Source organism: Rattus rattus, chromosome 2 (genome assembly GCF_011064425.1).
Source record: "Rattus rattus isolate New Zealand chromosome 2, Rrattus_CSIRO_v1, whole genome shotgun sequence".
NCBI lineage: Eukaryota > Metazoa > Chordata > Mammalia > Rodentia > Muridae > Rattus > Rattus rattus.
Genome location: NC_046155.1, coordinates 152,329,933 through 152,354,816, shown reverse-complemented (window position 1 = coordinate 152,354,816; position 24,884 = coordinate 152,329,933). Strand labels below are relative to the sequence as shown.

The window sequence follows — 24,884 nt, the reverse complement described above, 5'->3', positions numbered from 1 at the left end:
AGCTCCTGTGTCATTTTTTTTAAATTGTATTTTAAAAAAGATTTATTTATGTATATGAGTGCTCTATTTGCATGTGTGCCTGCGCGACAGAAGAGGCATAAGACAGAAGTGGGCATCAGACCCCATTACAGGTGGTTGTGAGCCACCATGTGGTTGCTGGGAATTGACCTCAGGACCTCTGGAAGAGCAGCCGGTGCTCTTAATTGCTAAGCCATCTCTCCTACATAATTTTTTATTGTATTTTTGTAAACAAAGCACAAGTGAGCACCTCCATCATTCTTCTCACCTTCGCTGTGATTGAATGGATACATCACAGTCTACTCCCTGTTGGCTGACATGCAATTGTTTGAAAGAACACGGCTTTTAAAGGGCCAGATGCCGCAGCCTCCCTGCAGCTTTCTCTGGCATAGGGGGCTTGGGTCCTGAAACCCTGGCTAGGGGTGTTGAGGGAATGAAGCAAGGACAGATGTGCGTAGACTTGCGCAAAAGAGCTGGGTTCGGGTGGGGGTGTGTTCACTCTGAGGACGTGCCGCCTAATTGCCACCCAACCCAGAATCTCAGAGTGTTTCTTATTTAGAGCACAGCAGGAGGGGTGAGCATCAGTAGGAAGGAGGTCTATGTAGGGAGCATTTCCCTCAGGCTGCAAATGTGGGAGAGAAGAAACCTGTTGTCCCTGTTGTTGTCTGTACACATTGGTCACTCCCTCACAGGAGAACCTCAGAGGGAGGCTTTGCCATCCCCCTTAGCCTTACCTGGGGAAGGCTTTGGCATTTGCAGGAGGCTGAAGCATTGGAGTCCTTGACATGGCCGTGCCCTGTCTACAGTACAAGCTCACCCAGGGCTGCCTCCAGAGGATGAAGCACTCTCTGGGCTGTGGCCTAGCAGCAGCTGCAGTGCCTGGTGAGTATTTGGCTCCTCAGTACTCTTTGGATAAGCCGTGTTGAACTAAATCATGGGATGTAAACCTTCCCACCATTCCCGAAAGCTTATGAAAAGTCAGATTTCTCCTTTGCTCTGAGGATTGGCTTGGAGGCTCCTCTGGCGGCTCATTCGGATGAAGGGTGTTCTCAGAAGAGGCATCTCTGCCACACCCCCTGAACCTCCCATAGTCTCTCTGTCTTCTTAGCTCTCTCATTCTCAGTCTTTTTTTTTTTTTAAAAGATTTATTTATTTATTATATAGGAGTACACTGTAGTTGTCTTGAGACACACCAGAAGAGGGCATCGGATCCCATTACAGATGGTTGTGAGCCACCATGTGGTTGCTAGGATTTGAACTCAGGACCTCCAGAAGAGCAGTCAGTGCTCTTAACCACCGAGCCATCTTTCCAGCCCACTCTTAGTCTTAATAAAACTTGTCTCCAGGGTTTAGAGCCATGCCCACTCTTCTCTCTAAAGCCCAGCCATGTTTAGATGTACATATTGTTTCTGTCTACTACTCTCTCCCACCTCAAGGCCTGCCGTGGCCTGGGGACTCTTTCTCCTAATAAACTGCACCCTTCTGGAGGAGATCATACACCATCTTCCTTTCTGGACCAACTGCTGCTGTTCCCTTTCACTATGTTTAACAGTTTCCAGTATGGAATCATTATGAGCTGTGTTGCTAAGAATCTTCTAGAAGAGGTGGTTTTGGGCAGGGAGCTAAATCTGTAGATAAAAGTACTTTTATTTCAGGACTGATGACCTGAGTTAGATTCCCAGAACCCATGTGAAAACCAGAAGCAGTGGCATATGCATGTGGTCTCAGTACTCCTGTGTGGAGGATGGGAGTTGAGGAAGAGAAAGAATGACCAATGGATGGGAGTTGAGGAAGAGAAAGGACGACCAATGGAAGCATATGGACCAGACCCACTGGAGTTGAACCTTAGAGAGGCTTATCTCAGCACCTGGCCCCTGTGCCCAAACGCCTCCCAGGAAGAAAGATTGTTTATCTCTCTCTTGCTGGTGATGGAACCCTGGGCGTGTATGAGTGCTCTACCATGAGGTAGACCCCACTCCCCTATTTTGTGTTAAAACAATTTCCCATGGATCTGGGAAGAGAAGGTTCAGTTGGTAAACTGCCTGCTACAGAAGCGTGAGAACCTGAGTTTGGAGCCCAGAACCCACCTAAAAAAGTTGGGCACGTGTTAGGGAGGCTAAGAGAGACAGAAAGAACCCTGGGGCTCACTGACGCATCTGGTTAGTCAGGTTAGTGAGGGATGCTGAAACACAAGGAGCACCAACCAACCACAAAAACACCAACCCACCTATGCTTTCATTACTTGCTCCTAGAACAGTGCTCTGAGCCCCCAGCTCTGCTGCCATAATGTACTGACACATGGCACCTTCCTGTCCCACAGCCACAGTCCCACGGGAAACAGTCCCCGTCCACTGACTTCCCCTCCTCTGTGAGCATTCCCCTGGAAACCAAGGCTGCAAAGGATAGCTGTTATTTGGGTGCAGGGGATGTTGGGTCCCCCTTTGGGGTTCTTAGTGTCATTAATAAAACAACTTAAGAATGAAAGCTGGAAAAATGATGGCTCAAGTGCTTAAGAATACTGGCTGTTCTTTCAGAAGACCTTGGTTCAACTTCCAGCACCTGAGTGAAGGTTCACAACCATCTCTAACTGTAGTTCCAGGGGATCTGACACCCTCTTCTAATCTCCCGAGGCACCAGAGTGCACCAGGAAACACATGTGGTGCACAGACATATATATGTACAGACAAAACACCCATTCTAAAAAATAAAAATAAGTAAATCTTTAAAAAAAAAAGGGTTTTAGGAGTAGACTCAAATCAAAACTTGGGGACCATTTTATTAGAGTTAAAAATAACCACATTGCAGGAAGGCTGTAAACTTCAGCAGTTATCCGGAGGAGGGCAATGAAGAAATGGACGAAAAAGCCATGCTATTTAACCTACCAGAGAGGTCAGCTACATGCAGCCGCATGGCAGGCGGGCAGGCATTAGACAATGCGTAACAGAGGCCAAAATGCTGGGGGGAAGCCCAAAGTGCTGAGGAAGGCATACTTAGAAATGAGAAGGAGGAAAAGGAAAGGTCACACTCCCCTTGGGTAATCCAGAAAACAGTCTGTCCCTCACACAGTTGCAGCCCGTGAGGCTCCGCACTGGGGCAGGGTAGGAATGACACAGTAGCCTTGAAGACAGTTCTCAACTTGTGGTTTGCGGGGGTGGGGGTTGGGGGGGCAGTGGTCTCATAAGAGAGACTCACATTATGATTCATAACAGTAGCAAAACTACAGCTATGAAGTAGCAATGAGAATAATGTTATGGTTAGGGGTCACCACAGCATGAGGAACTGTGTTAAAGGGTCGCAGCACCAGGAAGGTTGAGAACCGCTGCATTAAAGGACTAATTACCTCACCTACCTCTTTTAGATGGTGTAAGGTGGGACTTCCTTGGGGTAGTCCCTTAGTCAAAGTGACTGAAACAGCTCATCAGGAGTCTCAGGTCTCCACCCGGACCAGAGTGTCTTCTTTAGATTTTTGCCTGGCTGAGATCATTCATTCCTGAGGCAGTTTTGAGTGACCATGGCCCAGCTGCAGATTCTGCTTGTTCCAGACAATATGTCCCATTATGGAATGGCTTTATGGAATGTAAGAAAGTCACAGATTGTCAGGCATGGTGGGGCACAACTTCAGTCCCTGCACTTGGGAGGAGGTGGTAAAGGCGGGTGGTTTTCTATGAGTTGAGGCTAGCGTTGTCTACATAGAGAGTCCCATAGTTTCTAGACTCTGGCTAGTCTGAGTTGAGGCTAGCCTGGTTTACATAGAGAGTCCCATAGGTTCTAGACGCTGGCTGGTCTGCTAAGTTAGTACTTAATGGAGCCAAGCAAGATGCCCAAAGGAAAGAAGGCCAAGGGGAAGAAGGTGGTCCCGGCACCCATCATTATCAAGAAACAGGAGGCCAAAAGGGTGGTCAATCCTTTGTTTGGAAAAAGGCCTGAGAACTTCCGCATAGGGCAGGACATCCAGCCCTAAAGAGATCTCACACTTTGTCAAATGGCCCCGCTACACCAGGCTGCAGCAGCAAAAAGCCATCCTCTATAAGCGGCTCATGGTACCTCCTGCCATTAACCCGTTCACCCAGGCCCTGGACAGGCAAACAGTGACTCAGCTGCTTAAGCTTGCCCACAAGTACAGGCCAGAGACAAAGCAGGAGGAGGAGCAAAGGCTACTGAGAAGAAAGCTGCTGACAAAGGGGACGTCCCAGCTAAGAGACCGCCTGTCCTCCGAGCAGAGGTCGATACAGTCACTACCTTGGTGGTGATTGCCCATGATGTAGACCCCATTGAGCTGGTGGTTTTCCTGCCTGCCCTTTGTCGAAAGATGGGGGTGCCCTACTGCATCATCAAGGGAAAGGCCAGGCTGGGGTGCCAGGTCCACAGGAGACATGCACCACTGTTGCCTTCACACAGGTGAACTCGGAAGACAAGGGTGCTCTGGCTAAGCTGGTGGAAGCTATTAGGACCAATTATAACGACAGATATGACGAAATCCGCCGCCACTGGGGAGGCAACATCCTGGGTCCTAAGTCTGTGACTCGCATTGCCAAGCTGGAAGGGGCAAGGGCACTAAACTGGGTAAAATGTACATAAATATAGTTACAAAATTAAAAAGTTAGTACACAATAAAGTTTTACCTTACAGTGGAAAAAATGTTGGACCTGATATGAAAATAGTGGCAATTAATGGGACTAGAGACAGCCAAAGATAATTCTGGCTCCTGATTTACAACATCCAAACTACAGTCATGATGATCAGCCTGTCTGTCAGGCAGCCTTGTTAACACAGGTGTGGCTGTTTTTTTTGAAACTTCAGCTCACAGAGCCCTTGAAATAGAATTCTCAGGTAAACTACAGGCTACCTAGTTAAATTGGGATTTTAGATAAATAAATTCATTTTTTAAAAACTAAAAGTATAACTCAAATAAAAAGTTATTTGCTTTTCATCCAAAATTTAAATTTGCGTCTCCTACATTTTGATTTGCCTGTTTCAACAACCCTACTTAGAAACCAAGGGCATGGTTCCATTAGGAAATGAGAGCCTCAGAGAGGGCCTGTGCTACCTCCTGCTTTACCACTGGGTGGCAGTAGAGCACTAAACAGCACAGGGGCCTCCTCCAGATGCCGTGTAGAAGCTCGGCTCATTCTGGGCTGGTGAGATGCTCAGTGGGGAAGGGTGCTTGCTGCCAAGCGTAATAGCCTAAGTTCGATTCCTGGAGAGACAGATTTGTCTCCCACAAGTTGTTTTCTGACTCCACACTTGTGCATTGGACACGCATGCGCGCGCGCGCGCGCACACACACACACACACACACACACACACACACACACACAAATGAATAAATACATGTAATCCCCCCCAAAACAAAACAAAACAAAACCCAAAACCTCAGGGCAGGAGAGATGGCTCAGCAGTTAAGAGCACTGAATGCTCTCCCAGAGGTCCTGAGTTCGATTCCCAGCATCCATATGGTGGCCCACAACCATCTGTAATGGGATCCGATGCTCTTTTCTGGTGTGTCTGAGCACAGTGACAGTGTACCCACATAAAATAAATGAATCTTTAAAAAAAAATCAAATTCATGCAGAAAAGGACAGTGACAACTCACGGAAAAACAATGTATACATGATGCATAATAAGTGTGTACAATATGAAATCTGGTTGGAGGAGCTAGCTGCCTCCGTCAGTCACGGGCTCGCTCTGCAAGCCCAGGGACCTGAGTCCAGTCCCCGGAACTGACCTTCAGAAGCCAGGCATGAGTGGATGGTGGCTAAAGCGGATGCCCACACTGGTCAAAACAGAGAGGAAGTGTAGAGCAGAGGGCCACAAGTGTGATATCTATACAACACCTCCCCCGAGGCTCAGGCACCATTTTGAAAAGGGGGGAGAGGAGGGACTGTATGAGCCAGAGGTCAGGAAGGCCAGAGAGAAACAGTGTCTTCCAGATACGGCAGGACAGCAGCACCCACGACTCACAGCAACTGTGGTCGTCTGAACTCGATCAAGTGGGGGGTTCTAGGCTTCCCCACCCCTAGTCTGAGGAGCTATTGAAAGTTGACAGCTTCTGAGGAAGAGTTGGTTTTCTCTAGGGGTATGGCTCGTGGCAGGTTGACCATGACCCAGTGGGTGGCCTCATACCCACGAAGCTATGGAGTGTATGCACCTCCGGCCTGGACTGCAGGTCAATAAAAAGAGAGATCATGAAACTGGGAGTGGGCAGGGAGATGGGAGAATAAAGTTATGGAGAGGAGTGGGCTGGGAAAATGTGATTACGTTATCTACACGGTACACACATGCATGTGTGAAACTCTCCAAGAATTAACAAGACCGTGTTAAAAAAAGAAGTCAGGCATGGCGGCTGAGTCCAGCACTGAACGGGTGGAGACAGGTGGACCCCTCAGGCTTGCTGGCTTAGCCAAATCAGCTAGTTCTGGGTCAGGGACAGATAAGGTGGACAGCAGTATCCTGGGAAATGATGTCCAAGATTGATCTCTTCCCTTCATGTGCACTCAGCATTCACACACACACACACACACACACACACACACACACACACACCCCAAAGCCAGAAATATACACAGCCTTTAATTAGGGAAATTAGTGAAACCCAAACTTTTATTCAGCAAATTTCCTTTATACTCAGAGGCATATAGGTAAATATTCACTTCAGTCTGTACCAGACAAAAACAAAGCACGAAACCCAGCCATCCGCCCAAGGGCAACTGGCTGAATAAATGATGACGCAGTCTATGGTAGAATTATAATTATAGGCTCCTGCAGTGCCTTCGAAAATGATGCAGACTTGGCAAGGAATGCGAGTCAAAATGGGGTGATGCTGGCATTCGATATGGAGTCAGGAGGTCGTTGTTAGTAAGGGCTCAGACATTTCCACAGTTAAACCTTTGAACTGGGTGTGACCTCCCACCCACATTCAAGCTGCCCCGTGGGCTGAGCTGGGCATTATTTTCCTGGAGCATTTTCCACTCCTCACCTATCTTTCCTCTAGCAGACCCCTAACTCCAAACTGCCCAGGAACTGAGACCTGCTCAGCCCCCTTCTCAAACAAGATAATCTCACTTTCCCCAGAAATGGTCTTAGTTCCCTGACGTCCAAAGCCATAAACACAGCGGCCACTCCGCAAGACCTTGGAGCACACTTTTAAGGCTGCTTGAATTTGTGCTTTCCAGGATCCGAGTAGCCCTGAATAAATGCAGATTTCTTGGGTTTTGGCTATGTTAGTTTTAGTCTCAGTCGGCAGATCTTTATGGTAACGAGGGAAGAATTCTAAGGTATTTTGGTAGTTCAAAAAGCAAGGGGCTCCCCTTGCATACGTAGCAGATGTGCAGCTTGATCTCCATGTGGGTCCCAAACAACTGGAATGGGGGCTGTCCCCAAAGCTGCCGCCTGTATGTGGGATGTGTTCTTTTAGCTGGGCTGCCTTGTCTGGTCTCAGTGGGAGAGGATGCACCTAGCCTCACAGTGATTAGATGTGTCAGGGTGGGGGGATAACCCCCCTCAGAGGAGAAGCTGAGGGAGGATGGGGGGAAGGATTGTGGGAGGGGGTGACCAGGAGAGGGGCAGTGAATGGGATGTAAAGTGAGTAAGTAAAATAATTATGACAAATTAAAAAAAAAACAAGATGCAAAATGAAGACTACGATACTTAGTTGTGTGTGTGTGTGTGTGTGTGTGTGTGTGTGTGTGTGTGTGTGTGTGTGAGAGAGAGAGAGAGAGAGAGAGAGAGAGAGAGAGAGAGAGAATCATTTCCCAATGGGTATTTAAGATATTGTTTACCTGTGGAGGGACCTTTTATGTATTAATTTAAAAAGATTTGTTTTTATTTTACTTGTGTGAGTGCTTTGCCTGCACACATATAAAAGTAAGTTACTCCATGTGTGCCTGATGTCTTTGGAGGCCAGGTGAGGACACTGGAGTCCCTGCAACTGGAGTGAGACACTTTGTAGGTGCAGGGAACCCAGGTCCCATGCAAGGGGCCATCCTCCACAGACACTCTTTTATAGGTGGGGGTTGCTGAAGATTAGCATCAGTGAGAAAAGAAAGGAGGAACTGGACATGGGGCAGGTGCCAAAACTGGGGAACAGAAAGATGCTTTTAGAATTTGGTGTGAGAACAGCAGTTCCCAAAATGTGGATTCCCAGTCAAGGCCCTAACCGAGAAAACCAGAGGCACTTCCTTCTGTAGAGATAGCAGAAATAAAGACTCAGAACGAAGGATGCTTTTACTCCACTTGGTTGCATACCGAAAAGTGTTCTGAAAAGTAGAGTCTAGTGGCAGGGCACACCGTCATCTCAGCACTTGGGAATTCAAGGTCATCCTCAGTGCGAATTTGCAGCTAACCTAAAATTCATGAGACCCCCATCTCAAAACCACTAAAACTTTAAACCAAAACAAGCAATGCCCCACCACAATAAGAAATACAAACAAACAAATCAAAGATTTATGCTGGGTGGCAGAAGAACATGCCTTTAATCCCATTACTCAAGCCAGGGCTACACAGAGAAACCCTGTCTTGAAAAAACCAAAACCAAACAAACAAACAAATAAAATTAAAAGGATTTATTTGTTTGTACATATGGGTGTTGTTTGTGTGTACACCAGAAGAAGGCATCAGATCCCAGGGAACTACAGACGTAGACAGTTGTGAGCCACCACGTAGGTGCTGGTATCAAAAGTCTCTGCGAGGGGGGCAATTGCTCCTAATGGCTGAGCCATCTTTCCAACCCAAACAGAGACTATTTTAAAACTACTACGACCATCTGGCCATGGTGGTGCATGCTTTTAACCCCAGCACTCAGGAAGCTGGCAGAAGCAGTAGGTCTTTGAGTTTGAGGCCAACCTGGTTTACATAGTGAGTTCCAGGCCAGCCAACTTAGTGAAACCCTGTCTCAAAAAACAACCAACCACTCTCCTTTTTTCTCTCTTCTCTCTCTCTTCCCTATCTTGTCTCCGTCATCCTCAATAAACCTCTTCCACGTGGAAAAAACAAAACAAAACAAAACAACCAACCAACCAGCCAACCAGCCAGCCAGCCAGCCAGCAAGCCAGCCAAGCACGCATGCACGCACGCATGTAACTAGCCAATCAGCAACCAGCCAGTCAGCAAAGACAAGACTAAGGGGTAGAGCACATCTCTAATGCCAACAATCAGGAACCGGAGGCTAGTGGATCTCTGTGGGTTCCAGGCCAGATTGCCAGGAACACATAGTGAAACACTATCTTGAAAACAAACAACCCTCAAATAGCAACCATGCATAAGTCTGAAAAACTCTGAACTTTCCAGGTTAACGATTTTAGTATTTTAAAAAGGAACATCAAATCTAAAATATTTCCTTACGTCTTTTTGTTTCCTCGATGTGCTGACCCACTGAACTCAGGCTTTAATCAGCTGCAGGATATTTCACCTGCCCGTTTTCCGTAGCTACTGCAGCACTTCTAAAGGAGAGGCCCTTGGACTGGGGGCAGACAGTGGGATTCAATCAAGATCAACGAGAAGCAGTGCAGTAAGTCGCCTCCAAGATGGCCTCCAAAATGGTTCCTACTTCCGGAGCAGAAGCCCGTGTGCACCACATTGTTTGGAATGTGCGGCCAGAAGCACAGGGGACTGTCACTTCTGGGACAAGGTGATAAGTGGCTGTGGCTTTGGTCTTTTGTCCTTTGTTCTGGGGAACTTTACTCCACTGTGCTGTGTGGGGACTGTGGAGAAGCTCCTGGAAGAATAGATGCTTCTGCCCACTTAGTAACGGAAGCTTGCCATCCATCACGTGAGCGAGCTTGGAAACCAGGTCTCCACCCCAGCTTGGCCCTGGCATGACTTCGGATCCCCAGCTGACTGACTGACCGCCTACAACAACCTCACCTGACTCTAGGCCAGCACCACCTCGGCCAAGCCACTTCTGGTTTTGGTCCTCAGAAACAAGATAGTAAATGCCTATCTTTGAGTTGCTAAATTCAAGAATAATAGGAAATAAACACGGAAATAATGAATAAAGCACCATGCATCGAAAGCTTCCTAAATAACCACACTCTCCCAAATGTTCAATACACATTATCTTGTGCAAGTTTCACAATATATTCTTACGTGAAAGAAAACAATTATTGTTGTTATTATTTTCTGTAGAAAGATGTGAAATCATGCCATTCCACATACAAAGTGTAGAAGAATGTACCCAAAGTGTAGGTGAGCATATTATAAACCAGTTTTATTTTTTAATGTGACCCAGACTGGTCTCTGATTTGTTACGTAGCTGTCGATGTTCTGCCTTCATTTATTCCCCGAGTGCTGGGATTATAGGCGTGTACCACTCCACTCGGCTGAAAGGACCACTTTATGCCTTTTTTAAAAAAATTCAAATGTACTGAGTAATTGAACTCCTTGGCCATTTGCCACAGCATTTTCCACTTAAATTTTGGAAACTTCCTGTCAGAAATGACATTTAAAATTTAGCCATAATTAGGCCCAGGCAGCCTCGCCGACAGTTGGCACTGCAGCGATCTCTTTTTATTTTATTTTATTTTTTTAAAACGTGTTGTTGACTAGTTTGTGGTGATAAAATCATGCCTCCAGCACAAACGAGAAAGGAGGAAGAAGAAAGGTTGTCTGAGTTTAAGGGCCTTGGATGCTCTACACTGTTTTTTTAACTTGCTGAACCAGCATCCTTGTTCAGGCCTCTGGGGGGTCCTCTGGGCCTCTGCATTCCTGGTCCTCTGTATTTCTTGGCTTCTGGTCCTCTAGACTTGCTTTTGAGCCCCTGGAGTTCTTTTGGGGCTGGGGCCATTGCTGCAGCTTTTGGCTCTCTGAACTTTTTGAGAGCTCATGCATGGTTGCCATGTTGGCGTGAAGTGGAGCTGGTTGCTAGCCCGGAAGCTACCTGATACAGCAGTGGTGACCGGAAGAACAACGCATTGTCCCTTGACTAGTGGGCTGAGAGGCAGAAGCTTGTGTTCACGGAACTGATTAAGTATGCCCTACTGTTAGAGCAAAGGGCTGCAGGTTTGTGGAGAAGAAATCAGGGATCAATTACCCCTCGGGAAGGAGCTTTATCATAAGAAAGATCTTCCAGACATTGTGTGTGTGTGTGTGTGTGTGTGTGTGTGTGTGTGTGTGTGTGTGTGTGTGTGTGTGTGTGTGTGTGTGTGTGTGGGTTGGGTCTGAGGTGAGAAAACACTAGGAGGGACCATGCCTCCTATCAGAGGAAGCATGGTAGGTCTTTAAAGGGAGAGAATCTTTCATTAGGAGAGACAGCTGCCACATTCAGCGTGCTGGGGTTCCTGAAGATGAGAGTTTGCAGAAAAGTCCCTGTAAAGGGGGTGCTCATGCCTTTGCAGAGAGTGGTGGGAATGCAGAAAGACATGTGATTGAGTCTGGCTTAACCTACGTGACCAGGACTGCAAACTTACCTTGTAGTTACCGGGGAGCAGGTGGCTGTAGTTGCCCCTGCCCTGCATCTGAGTGCTCTCACTTTTACAGCAAGGGCGGGTCAGCTAGACATGGTCTAATTTCTAGGAAAGAGAGAAAGGCAGTTAGACCAGAGTTAGACCTGCAAGTCGATCAGTGCTTTTGCAGAGGTCTCCTAAGATCCTTGGATTCCACAGATTCATTATGGTTCATGACCATCACAGTTATGAAATAGCAATGAGAATAATTTTATGGCTGGGGATCACCACCATGGTATTAAAGGGTCACAGCCTCAGGCTGAGAACCACTGAGGTAGAGGGTCGGATGGAATGCAGACTCTTCCCAGCTGTACTCCCATGCAGGTCTGGGAGGCAGCCGGGAGAACATCTGGGTTCTTAGAACCTTCTAGATCTGACAGCAAACCTTGGCTCTTCCAATCTTTGCTGAACGACCTTGGTCTCATAACTTTGCCTCTCGGTACTTTAGCTTTTTATTTTAACTAATTCAATCATGTGTGTGTTAAAACATTACCGAGAACTTTCTAGGCACTGGGATTACCTCCCCTTGGAGTGAGGCTTGAGACGGAGACTCACAGTGTAGGGTCAGCCTGGACTTGACATGGCTGATCTTTCAGCATTAGCCTCAGCAGTGCTGGGATTATAGGTGTGTGCATCATACCTGGCTCAGGGTATAGGGATTCTGTGCTGAGTAAGACAAAGTTCCTTATATCTGAGAGCTTTTGGGTATGGAGGTTATTCTGGAAAGCACAACCAAACCAAAGCACTAACATAAGGGAACAATGTCATTTAGGAATAGTACTGGGCACCAGGCTCTATGTTCAATGTGATGCACAGGTCCCCTCTATACCCCCCGAAATCCCCACTCCTTTTTCTTCCTCTGACACAGGGTCTCCCTATGTAGCTCTAGCTGTCTGTCTTGGAGCTCACTATGTAGACCAGGCTGGCCTTGAACCCACAGAGATCCCCTGCTTCTGCCTCCTGAGTTTGGGATTAAAGGCCTGTGCCTGGCTTGCTGTTTTTTGTTTCATTTTTGTTTTTTGTTTTCTAGACAGGGTTTCTCTGTATATCAATGGCTGTTCTAGCACTTGCTCTGTAAACCAGGGTGGTCTCAAACTCTCAGAGATCCACCTGCCTCTGCATCCTGAGTGCTGGGATTAACGGGTGTGTACCACTATGCTCGGCTTCCTACCACCTGCCTCCAATCCTGGCAGTTGGTCTCTCTGGGCAGCCCAGGCTGACCTTGAACCTGACCTTTCCTCCTGTTTCAACCTTCAAAGGCCACAATTATAGGCACGGGCCACCATCTGTTCTTCTCAACTATTTTGGAGCCCATAATTTAACATGAAAGCAGACAATAAAACGATATAATTAATTTCGTGCAGCATTACCGCTGGAGGTAACACCCCCAAAAGGAAAAGATGACATAAATAGCACGAGATATCAGAGGAGTGAAGGCAGCTGCCATGGTGCTGTCCTGAACAAGTGAAATCACTAGTAAGGCAACTTAAGGAAGTCAGAGTTAGTTACCATAAACCTTTGCTGATAGACATAGTTTGTGACCCTCGGCCAACAGCTCAGCTTTCTGTAACAAACATTTTCCCACCAGATCCGTGTAAACTCACTGTGTAGCTGAGAGTGACCCTGGACTTCTTGATTCTTCTGCTTCCAGACCCCCAGTGCCGGATTACAGATGTGTGCCACAGAGCGAGTTACGTGGTGCTCGAGATCAAACACAGGGCTTTATTTACGTATGCGAAGGACGTGCCCCACCAATTCAGCTACATCCCTATGCCAAACAAACAGAAACATTTTATTACTTTTAAAATTAATTAATCTTGGGAGACACTGGCTCCCCCCCACCCCTTGCGTGTTCACGTGTATGTACGTGCATGTGCATGTGGAGGCGGAAGTCAGCCTGGGTGTCATGCCTCAGGAGCTGTCCGTCCTTTCTTTCTTTAAAGTATTTATATATTTTTGTATATATGGATAAGTGTTTTCCATGAGTAGTGTGTGCATATGAACTGTGTGTGTGTGTGTGTGTGTGTGTGTGTGTGTGTGTGTGTGTGTGTGTGTGTGCCTGTTAGTGAAGGCTAGAAGATGGTTTTGGATACCTTAAAACAGGAGTTATGGCCAATTGTGAGTGCTGGAAGCCAAACCATCGTCTTCTCCAAGAGCAGCAAATGCTCTTAACTGCTGAGTTAGCTTCCTAGGCTTTTTGAGAAAGTGAGCCCTGGAGCTCAATGGTTAGGGCAGGATGGTTGGTCAGTGAGCCCCAGGGATGCACTGTCTCTGCCTGACCAGTGCTGAGCTTGTTATTCTAAGCCAGAATGCCTGGCATTTTACATGGGTTCCACGATGGCACATGGCTTCTCCTGCTTACCCAGCAAGTGCTTGCTTTAAAACCAATCAACCCTCAGGCTCGAACACCCCAGTGGGAGTAATTTCTTATAGAATACTTGTGAACTCTTGAGCAGAGCTACACAAGAGGCTGAGGCAGTAGAACCCCAGGTTTGAGGCCTGCTTGGGTCATCGTAGGGAGTTCAAGGCAACTTGGGGAGATCCTGTCTCAAAGCAAATGTAGATAAGGACTGGAACCGTAGTCGAGTGTGGCTGAACTCGGGTGGAACTTGCAGGTCCCTGGATGACCCCAGTACTACACAGGAAAACCATGATCCCAAGACAGTCAACGTTCGATGACCTTAGAAACTGTTTTGGAGATGTAAGCCCAGCTGTCATGGTAGGTTCTGGGGAGGGCCTCTGCCCTGGCCTTGCCTTCTCTCACAGCGGAGAGGAGAAACTCTAATCTTTTCTTCTAAGGTGCTGAGCTCATCCTGGGGATCCAATGACCATCATGACTGGATTTGAATCATATTATCTTCCAAAGGCCTTATCTCCAAATACTATCCCAATTGGGTGTGTGTGTGTGTGGGGGGGGGCGTGTTAGAGACTCCACATAGGAATTTTGAGGAGACAAATATTCAATCCATAACAGAAACTAACATGACAGCTTATAGAGTAAACATAGACATTACTTTTTCAAGACAGGGTTTCTCTGTGTGGCCCTGGCTGTCCTGCTCTGTAGACCTGACTGACCTCAAAGTCAAAGAAATCTGCCTGACTCTGCTTCTTGACTGCTGGGACTAAAGGCGTGAACCACTATCCTGTTGACTTAAAAGATTTTATCTATCTATCTATCTATCTATCTATCTATCAATCTATCTATCTATAATGTGTGTGTGTGTGCATGTGAGCGCTTTTGGGTATGTGCATATAAGCATAGTACTTGCAGAGGGCCAAAAAGGTGTCTCGTCCCTTGGAATAGAAGTTACAGGTAATGTGAGCTGCCCGGCATGGGTGCTGGGAATGACCTTGGGTCCCCTCAGAGGGCAGTGTGTGCTCTTAACTATTGAGCCATCTCTCCAGTCTCAACCTAAACTAGTTTGTTAGGAACTAACCTATACATATTCTTAATTCTTTTACTTATTTGTTCAGGATGCACTGGGACTTTGTTGTTTTCTGTTTTACAGATCCTTATTAAACGAGGAACCAAGGCTTGTGACCTCTAGTGGCAGATACAGTTTCTGCAAAGGGCCGATTAAAGAATTGTTTGGCATTCTGACTCTGTTTCCTCATTTGTGACTGAGGGTAAGTCTTCTAGCTGGCTTCTGTAAGACTCTAGTTCTCCATCTGTGAAGTGAAGTAGTACTAGTCCCCGTGTCATAAAAGTATTGGGAAGACTCAAGGGGAAATGTAAGCTGGCTGGCGTGTAGCAAACACCACGAACTATTTGCTTCAGGAAGTAAAGCTTGCAGAAAATTAATTGAAAGGAGAATGTAATTTTTACCTTTTGAAACTTAGAAAGTGATTCATTTATCTTTATTATATGTGCATTGCTGTTTGCCCACATGCATGTCAGTGTGAGGGAACTGGAGTTACAGACAGTTGTGAACTGCCACATGGGTGCTGGGACTTGAACCCAGATCCTCTGGAAGAGTAGCTGGTGCTCTTAACCACTGAACCATCCCTCCAGTACCAGATTGTGATTTTAAATGCTTAATGGGACTTGCGAGTGTGCTCAGCTGTTCAGAGCATGCACTGCTTTAGCAGAGGGCCTAAGTTCTGGTTCCCAGAACTTAAACTGGTGACTCATAACTTCCAGTTGCTACTTCCAGCTCCAGGGGATCTTATGCCCTCCTCTGGCCTCTAAGGGCAAGTGTATGAACGTGTGTACTCATACATGTACACATATACATTTAAGAATATTTTAAAATTATGCTTCAGCTTTCAGACAGTCATTAGTCAGATGGATTAGTTTCTTCAAAAGCGTAAACTATTTTTTGCAGAGCGATTTGGCAGTTTATCTGGATGGTAATTTATAGCTTGCAAATATGATTCCCTAGTCATCTTACTTCCAAAGATTTATCCTAAGAAAATAAAAAGAAAACAAAACAAACAAATAAAACCACGCATAGTGGCACATGTTGTGATTCCAGTGCTAAGAAGAATGAGGCAGGTGGATGGCAAATTTGTGAGGTCAGCCTGGGAAGAGAGGAGGGAGGGAGAGAGAGAGAGAGAGAGAGAGAGAGAGAGAGAGAGAGAGAGAGAGAAAGGAGGTGGGGAGGAAGCAGGAGAGAGAGAGAACACTAAAGACAAGGTCTGGTGTATGTGGTCTTTATTGGTGCCTTTTTAGAATAGGAAAGCAATTTGCATATCCCCAAATATGGGTAGATTAAATAAGCCATCATAAATTTACATTTTAAAGCCTGATACTCGTATAAAACCGTTGGAAGAATTATGCTAAATCATCCCAGCTGTGGTTTTCACTGGACTGTGGGATTATAGGAAGTCCCTATTATAGTATTTATGCTTTTCTCTATTTTCCAAAGTTTTCATGATAAATATGTTACATTCACAATCTGAATTAATAACATCAGAGAGAAAACTGTTTCCAGTAAGCTGTTAAAGAGGATCTCACAGAGATAACACTAGCGTAGTGGAATGATATCCCTTCTAATCTTCTTAGTCCTTTAAAATTTTATTAACATATTCTAATTATACCTGACAATGGATTTTATTATGACATTTTCATACATGACTTTAGTACATTTTTTATTTTCAATTTACATTTTTTTTTTACTTATTCACTTTACATTCTGCTTACTACCCTCCTCCTGGCCACTCCCACAGTCCTTCCTCTGTCCCTTCTCCCCTTCTCCTTTGAGCAGGAACCCCCCCACCCCACCCCTGTATTCTCCCGTGTTGGTACTTCAAGTCTCTGCAGGGCGCTTTCTCTCCCACTGAGGCCAGACAAGGCAGCCCAGTGAGAAGCACACATCCCACGTACAGGCAACAGCTTTTGGGATAGAACCGTTCCAGTTGTTTGGGACCCATGTGAAGGCTAAGCTGCACATCTGTTACATTTAAGCTGGGAGGCCTAGGCCCAGCCTGTGTTTGCTCTTTGATTGGTGGTTCAGATTCTGAGAGCCCCAAGGGTCCAGGTTAGTTGACTCTGTGGGTCTTCCTGTGGAGTTCCTATCCCCTTCAGGGTCTCAACCATTCCCCTAACTCTTCCCCGAGAGTCCCCAAGCTCCACCCACTGTTTGGTTGTGGGTGTCTGCATCTGTCTGATACAGTGCATTTTAAACGTATTTTCCCCATATCACCCTTTCTAGTCTCCTTCTCACTCCCACTAACCCCCTTCCCGTTTCCAGCTCATCCTTCTATTTTTATGTCTTTTATTCTTGTTTTATAATGTGTTTGATTAGTGTATCTCATGGGATCATAGGCAGTTCACCAGTTCCTGAACACAACATCATTTCCTTCCTCGACTGCTCATAGATCCACAGGAAGAGGTGAAGCCTTGTGAGACCCTCACTGCTCAGTGATGAAAAGTTGGTGATCCCAGTCTTACACGGGTTGTCACAGTTGCTTAGAGTCCAAGAGCACAAAGGCCACGCCATCCCTGAAAGATGGAGGGAGACAATATTCTGTAATATTCTGTCCCTTCTTCTGCCCTCTTACATCTGTCTCCCCACTCCCCTTTCCTCGATATTTAAAATGCCGTGGAGGGGGTGAAATAAACGTCCCATGTAAGGCTGAACATCCAGTGTTAACTTAGCTCATTGACCAGTTACTCTCTGCAGTAACCCTGCTGGCTGGAAAGGAGGCTGCACTAAAGCCAGCAGTGGCGCAAACCATGGGCATAGGAACACATATTTAGAAGACAGTTTGGGGGCTGGACAGATGGCTCAGTGGTTAGGAGCACTGACTGCTCTTCCAGAGGTCCTGAGTTCAAATCCCAGTAACCATATGGTGGCTCACAACCATCTGTAAAGAGATCACATGCCCTCTTCTGGTGTGTCTGAAGACAGCTACAGTGTACTCATATATGTTAAATAAATAATATTAAAAAAAAAAGACAGTTTGACCCTCAGTGAATACAAGAACTGATTTTATTTTACTTGTTTACTTTTTGAGACAGGGTCTCACTCTGTAGCCCTAGTTGGCCTTGAGTTCACTATGTAAACCAGGCTGGCCTAGAATTCACCGAAATCCTTTTGCCTTTGCCTCCCGAATGCTGGACTCCCCCCTCCCTGACCAAGACAGGATCTCACTATGTAGCCCTGGCTGACCTGGCACCACCACACCTGACGATTTCAGGGTTTTTTTTTTTTTTTTTTTTTTTTTTGAGATAAGGTCTTGGTCTTGTTAAGTGGTAGTGGTGCATCCCAGCACTTGAGAAGAAGAGGCAGGCAGATCTCTGTGAGTTCAAGGGCAGCCTGGTCTACAGAGCTAGTTCCAGGACAACCAGGGCTACACAAAGAAACCTTGTCTCAAAAAAAATCAGACACACACACACACACACACACACACACACACACACACACAGAGAGAGAGAGAGAGAGAGAGAGACAGAGACAGAGACAGAGACAGAGAGGCAGAGGGAGAGACGATGGTGACTTTGAGCCCATGATCCTCCTCCTGCCTCTATTTCAAGTGTACAGATATGAGCCGTCTTTCCTTGGATTCAGAGCTGGTTAGTAAGAGAAGTCTCACCAATCAATAGAGGTCTTTCATCATCCTAGAACACATCCCTAGTTGTTCATATAAGCCAGGGTCTTGTTTCTGGAGATGGCTAACTTGGATCTCATTCACTAGCCTGCTACATGGTTCCTTTTTCAGACATGCGGATGCCAAAATGTTCCGATGTCCTTGTTTTAACTGTTGTGGTTTGTTGGATCAAAGCCTTTGAATTCGAAACAAGTTAAATATCAATTTTTAAGGATTAAATCTTTTGTGAGAGATAGAACAAGAAACACTTGTCTTCATCTGAATCCCATGGATGTATTTTTCACCCCCCAAATTTCGGATTTCAATTCAGAGACCCATCTTTCTGAATAACTGACAACGTTGATGGGACTGGGAGCATATGTGGAGCTCACCTTGCACCCCTGATCATGCCCTGTACTTGAGCACAGATAGCGCTCTCTCTCTCTCTCTCTCTCTCTCTCTCTCTCTCTCTCTCTCTCTCTCTCACACACACACATACACACACACACACACACACACACACACACACACACAGCAGCCAGTTCCTTTCTGTTTTTCCACCCTATGTCAACCTGGATCCAGGTCCCTCTTTCCCCCTCAGGGAGACTCAGCTTTCCATCCATGGGGTGAAGGCTCCTCTGAGCCCCTTTATAATAATGGGGGTCCTTTCAGAGTGGTGCTGACATTTTTCTGGAGAGCCAACAGTCTGATTGCTCAGAATGGTCTTCATCCCCAAGGTAGATGCAGCAAAGTGCTTTTTAATTTACATTAGTGCTTCAGCTTAGTGTGTGTGTGTGTGTGTGTGTGTGTGTGTGTGTGTGTGTGTGTGTGTGTAAGAGATAAGAGACACAGACACAGACACAGACACAGACACAGACACAGACACAGACACAGACACAGACACAGACACAGACACAGACACACAGAGAGATGCAGAGGGCTAAAAGGCCAGAGAGGGCTTAGAGTTAGAGGAGGTTGTGAGCCACCTGGCTAGGAACTAACCTCAGGTCCTCTGGAAGAGCAGCAAGTGCTTGAAGCACTAATGTCTCCAGCAAACTTTTATTTTATTTTTCCTAAAGACAGGGTTTGGCAAGGCCAGCCTAATGTATGAAACAAGTTCCAGGACAGCCAAAGCTACACAGACAAATTCTGTCTCGAAAAACAAAAACCAAACCAAGACAAAACAAAACAGACAGGGTCTTACTATTGTAGTTGTGCCTGGCCTGGAACTCTCGATGTAGACCAGCTTGGTCTCAAACCCACAGTGTTCTGTCTCCTCTACCTTTGAGTGCGGGATTAAAGGTGTGAGCCAAGAAGCCCAGAGAGGGAAAAAAAGTTTTTTAAAAATAAATTTTACAATTAATTTGGAGATCTTCACCACAGTGAAGCCTGAGGACCAAGGGACCTTAAACATTGAAAACAAAAAGTTATAAATTTGTGAAGTAATGACAGGACACGCAGATATTTAGCTTGAGCGGTAGATTCCGTGGGAATTTCCAGTAAGTGAGGGATAAGGGGGTGTTAAAGCTGGTGGGAAAATATGATTAATTTCAAAGCAATTTGCTTATTCAGTCTCACTGAGGCCCCAGTTGCCGGTCTCTGATGACCAAAGGCATTTTCCATCTTGGAATGATAGGGACTTTCCTCTCAAAAGAGTCTTTATGGTTTGCCCCATGTAGGGAAAGACAGGCAAACGGCCCTGCATCTATAGTTTCTAATTGGTTTCAGCTGGAAACAGTCAAGATGCCCTTTTGGCACTTTTGGAGATGCCAAGTCTTTATCTCCATGTCCTGGCTAGTTTTACATCAACTTGATGCAAGCTAGAGTCATCTGAAAGGAGGAAATCTAAATCGGGAAAAAGCCTCCATAAGACCTGGCTGTAGGGCATTTTCTTAATTAGTGTCGATGGGGGAGAGTCCAGCCCGTTGTGGGTGGTGCCATGCCTAGACTGAGTTCTATAAGAAAGCAGACTGAGCAAGCGACGAGGAGCAAGCCAGTAAGCAGCACCCCTCCATGGCCTCTGCGTCGGCTCCTGCCTCCAGGTCCCTGTCCTGTTTGGGTTCCTGTCCCGACTTTCCTAGTGATGTGGGGGTATAAACCGAACAAACCCTTTCCTCTCCAAACAGCTTTTGGTCTTAGTGTTTCATTACAGCAATGAGAATCGCGGCTCCCTCAGGGGAAGGAAACCCTCTGGAGTTGATCCCTTACCAACCTACTGACGTTCCTCCAGATGGATCTTCTCCAGTAAAGGCTTCTTAGTTGTTCTTTGCCTGCCGTGAGTCCTGTACCATCCCGCGGACTTCATTCCAGGTTGAAGCTCTGTGTCTGAGTAGATCTGTTGCACTCTAATCCTCAGACCCACAGACCTGACCCTGTTTCAGTCCCCACCAGTTCCCCTGGTACCCGGGATGCAGACGTAGCTCGTCACTCTGCCCCTCACACCGGTAACTCAGCACACGTCTACAGCGGAACCTGGTAAGCCTCATGCTTTAAAGTCAGACATTCTTTTCCCTAGGAAACTTTTCCTCATCTTTTCCCTCTGCAAGCGTCTTTTCCCCCTAAGCATTTTTGTTAATGATTTGAAAATTTCATGCAATGTATTGTGATCATGGTCACTGCCACTTCTTTTTCTAACTCCTCCCAGATCCGCCCCTACATCCTCAACTTCATTCCTGCCCGCCCCCCCCCACGCCTTTAAATAACCCACTGACTCCAATTTGTGCCCCCTGAGTGTGGGGCCATCCACTGGAGCCACATGCTAAAAGACTGACTCATTCCCACTCCAAGCCATTGATTGACCACAGTTCCCCAGTCACGGGTAGAGGCTCATGAACCCCTTCCTTATCCATGCTAGAGTATTGATTGACTTGTTCTTATGTGGGTCTTGCCCAGGCAATTGAAGCCCCTGCGAGCCCACCTTACCTTTTCTTCCTTCCTTCCTTCCTTCCTTCCTTCCTTCCTTCCTTCCTTCCTTCCTTCCTTCCTTTCTCTCTTTCCTCTCTCTCTCTCTCTCTCTCTCTCTCTCTCTCTCTGTTTTACTTTAAAAATTTTTTTTATTAGATATATTTCTTTATTTTTCTTTATTTTCTTTACATTTCAAATGTCATTCCCCTTCCTGGTTTCCTGTCCATAAGCCTCCATCCCTTCCCCTCCCCCTCCACCATATGAGTATTCTCCCCATACATCCCCTTTACTGCCCCCCATATTTCCCTGCACTGAGGGTCCAACCTTGGCAGGACCAAGGGCTTCCTCTTCCTCTGGTATCCCAACAAAGCTATTCTCTGCTACATATGTAGTTGGTGCCCTGGGTCAGTCCATGTATAGTCTTTCGGTAGTGGTTTAGTCCCTGGAAGCTCTGGTTGGTTGGCATTGTTGTTTTTATGGGGTTGCAAACTCTTCAACTCTTTCAATACTTCCTCTAATTCCCCCCAAGGGGGTCCTGTTCTCAGTTCTGTGGTTGGCTGCTAGCACTGACCTCTGTATTGGACATGCTCTGGATGTGTCTCTCAGGAGAGATCTATATCCGGTCCCTTTCAGCATGCATTTTTTTTTTTTTTTTTTTTTAGCTTCATCAATCTTATCTAGTTTTGGTGGCTGTATATATACGGGCCACATGTGTGTCAGGCTCTGAATGGTCATTCCTTGAGTCGCTGCTCTAAACTTTGCTTCCATATCCCCTCCTATGGATTTTTTTTCCCCTTTTAAGAAGGAGTGGGAGCATCCGCATTTTGGCCATCCTTCTTCTTGAGCTTCCTGTGGTCTGTGGATTGCATCTTGGGTAATTCGAGCTTTTTAAGCCCACCTTTTCTTTTGCTTGCAACTTATCTATAGATTTATGTCTGCTGTCCTTAAATGATATATTTTTTATTTACATTTCAAATGTTATTCCCTTTCCCCGGTTTCCCGGCCATAAGCCCCCTATCCCATCCCTCTCCCCTTCTTCTATAAGGGTGTTTCCCCTCCCCAACCACCCCCACCTTCCTGCCCCCCCACATTCCCCTACACTGGGGGGGCGTCCAGCCTTGGCAGGATCAAAGGCTCCTCCTCCTATTGGTGCCCAACAAGGCCATCCTCTGTTACATATGCAGCTGGAGCCATGGGTCTGTCCATGATACATCTTCTTGAAGGCTATTTTTTTTTTGTGGGTGGGGGCAACCATTTAATCAGTGCTCACTGTGTATCAGGCTCTGTACGAGGCAAGAGTTTCCTTCAAAGCTCATGCCCTTTGCCCAGCTGCTGGTTCGGGCTTGCTAGCTGAATGACTCAATGAGTTATTTAGTCCAAAGTACCTCAAGCCGCACGTGCATATGAGTAACTCGAGGGAACTTGTTACAAGGCAGATGTCACAGATCCACCCTGAAGCTCTTGAATCAGAGGCTTGTGGGTAAAGTGTGGGCGCCCATGTGTTTTATGAGCTTCCTACTGCTTCTGATGTGCCCCACGTTGTCACTGTTGAGAAGTTCTGCCCATCAGAAGCTCATCCTTACAGCATTCCAGGTAGACAGAAACTCACCCTGAATTTCAGCTCCCTTAAAAGAAGGAGAGCATGAATTATAACACACTATGTCCCAGGATTCTCTTATTTCAAAGCCTTAGGTATGGCTTTTATTAAATTCCTATAAGAACTGTGCAAGGAAACCATTTGCCTTCCTTTTTCAAGAGACCCTGAGGCCAGAGATAGTTGCTTGTCCAGGAGGAATTACTGGTGCTGGAACCAGGAACTTCTGGCCTCTGACACTGTCCCTCTGACACTGTCCCTCTGACACTGAGCTGCCTCCCCGCACCTGCCATACCCCATGTGTGTCCAGTTTCCCACTATCCTCAGTGCCTGGCATACGGATCCTGGTCTTGGTGGGTTTTTGACGGTCCTAGGAAAAATCGTAAAAGACACGATAAATGCTACTCTCCTCATTGCCTTGCCTCAGGAAATTGAGAGCATCAAGCACTCTCTGCTGATGGCCAGGCAAAAGGATGTTGAATCAGTTGACACCACCAAGAGCAAGGGTAGTGTGAATTTCAAAGTTCTGTGCACCTGACACCTTCGTGTTCTGGTCTCCACAGACAAGGAGAAGGTAAAGACTCTGTAGCAGTCTCTTTGGCAGGGAAGGGGCAGATATGAAGCAGTCCTCTTTATTTGGACCATATTAAAAGCCCTGAAAATTCAAAAGAAAAAGATGGAGGGGAGGAGGAGGGAGGATTCAACACAGTCTTTCAAAATAAGCTTCATTGTAAAGCTTAAAAAAAAAAAAGATCGAATTTTCAGTTGTGTAGGATAGAGGTTGGAGGAAGCAGGGCTGAAGCCCTTCCTTAATTGACTGCAGCCCTCTACTTCCGGGGATTTTTGTCAGAATTCCAGCTCTTCCTCCTTTGGAGTTTGAACCCCATTGTAACACAGGAGGCTGACATACTTTCAAAGCCTGTGGTCCTCCGGACGGGAGACAGGAAGTTGGGCTGGAATAGGAAAGGGTTTGGAGAGGGCTGGGGTAATATAAATAACTTTCCTGACCTTTGGACAATGTCCTCCTCCCTTCTCTCCCACCCTAACCTCCAGCCTGGCTGTCACTAGCTTCATTTCTGGTCTGAGAGCAATCTCCTTAAAGGCACAGGCCAACCTTCTATGTTCCTGTCCACTTTCTGTCCTGGATGGACTGGGGGCTTCATGGGAGCTCTGTTGATTTGGTATCTGTATCTCAAGATGCAGCCTGGCCTGGTGTACGTGGCCAGCGAGTGCCATTTATGTAGCCAACCGTAGAAGGAGCAGTAACATCGGAATGGGGACAGCTAGAGAAGTGGTTTGTGCAGGGAAGAGTAGAGCCCCAGGGCTTAATGAGCAGAGTCTCATGGTGTTTCCCCCCCAAGGCTGTTTCCTTATTCAGCTCCTGAGGCTCTTCATCCTCCTAGTTTTCCATCGCTGGGGAAGAAACAACCCCAAGGCGAGCCCCAGACGCTTTAGGATCCAATGGGGTGTGTGATATTGGTGGGGCTGGAAAGACAGCAACACGGGACAGGGCAGGACAGTGAGGGGGTGAAGGGTGCTGCTGAGATGGCTCAGGGGGTAGAGTCGATTGCCGCCAAGCCTGACCTGAGTTCAGTGCCTGGGACTCACATGATGGCAGCAGAGAGGAAGAGAGGAACGAGCTGACTTCTTGAATTTGTTCTCTAACCTCTTCATGTGTGTTATGGTATACATGTAGACACACACACACACACACACACAAATAAATGTTTAAAAAAAACCCCCAGATTTCAGAGAACCTAGAATACTGGAAGTTTAGGTGCTTGCTGTCACCTAACCCCGCTGAAAAATCATTCCTGGGGCATCCCTGGTACTGAGCATTCCCAGGAGACCCTTGGGTTGACAGTCTTTTAGTTATGAAAGTCCACGTGGACCTTAAG

General features: G+C 46.5%; 1 pseudogene; it reads left to right on the top strand.

Moving 5' to 3' along the window:
* Positions 1-3,835: 3,835 nt before the first annotated feature.
* LOC116893316 lies at positions 3,836-23,524 on the top strand (annotated as a pseudogene).
* The last annotated feature ends 1,360 nt before the right edge of the window (positions 23,525-24,884 follow it).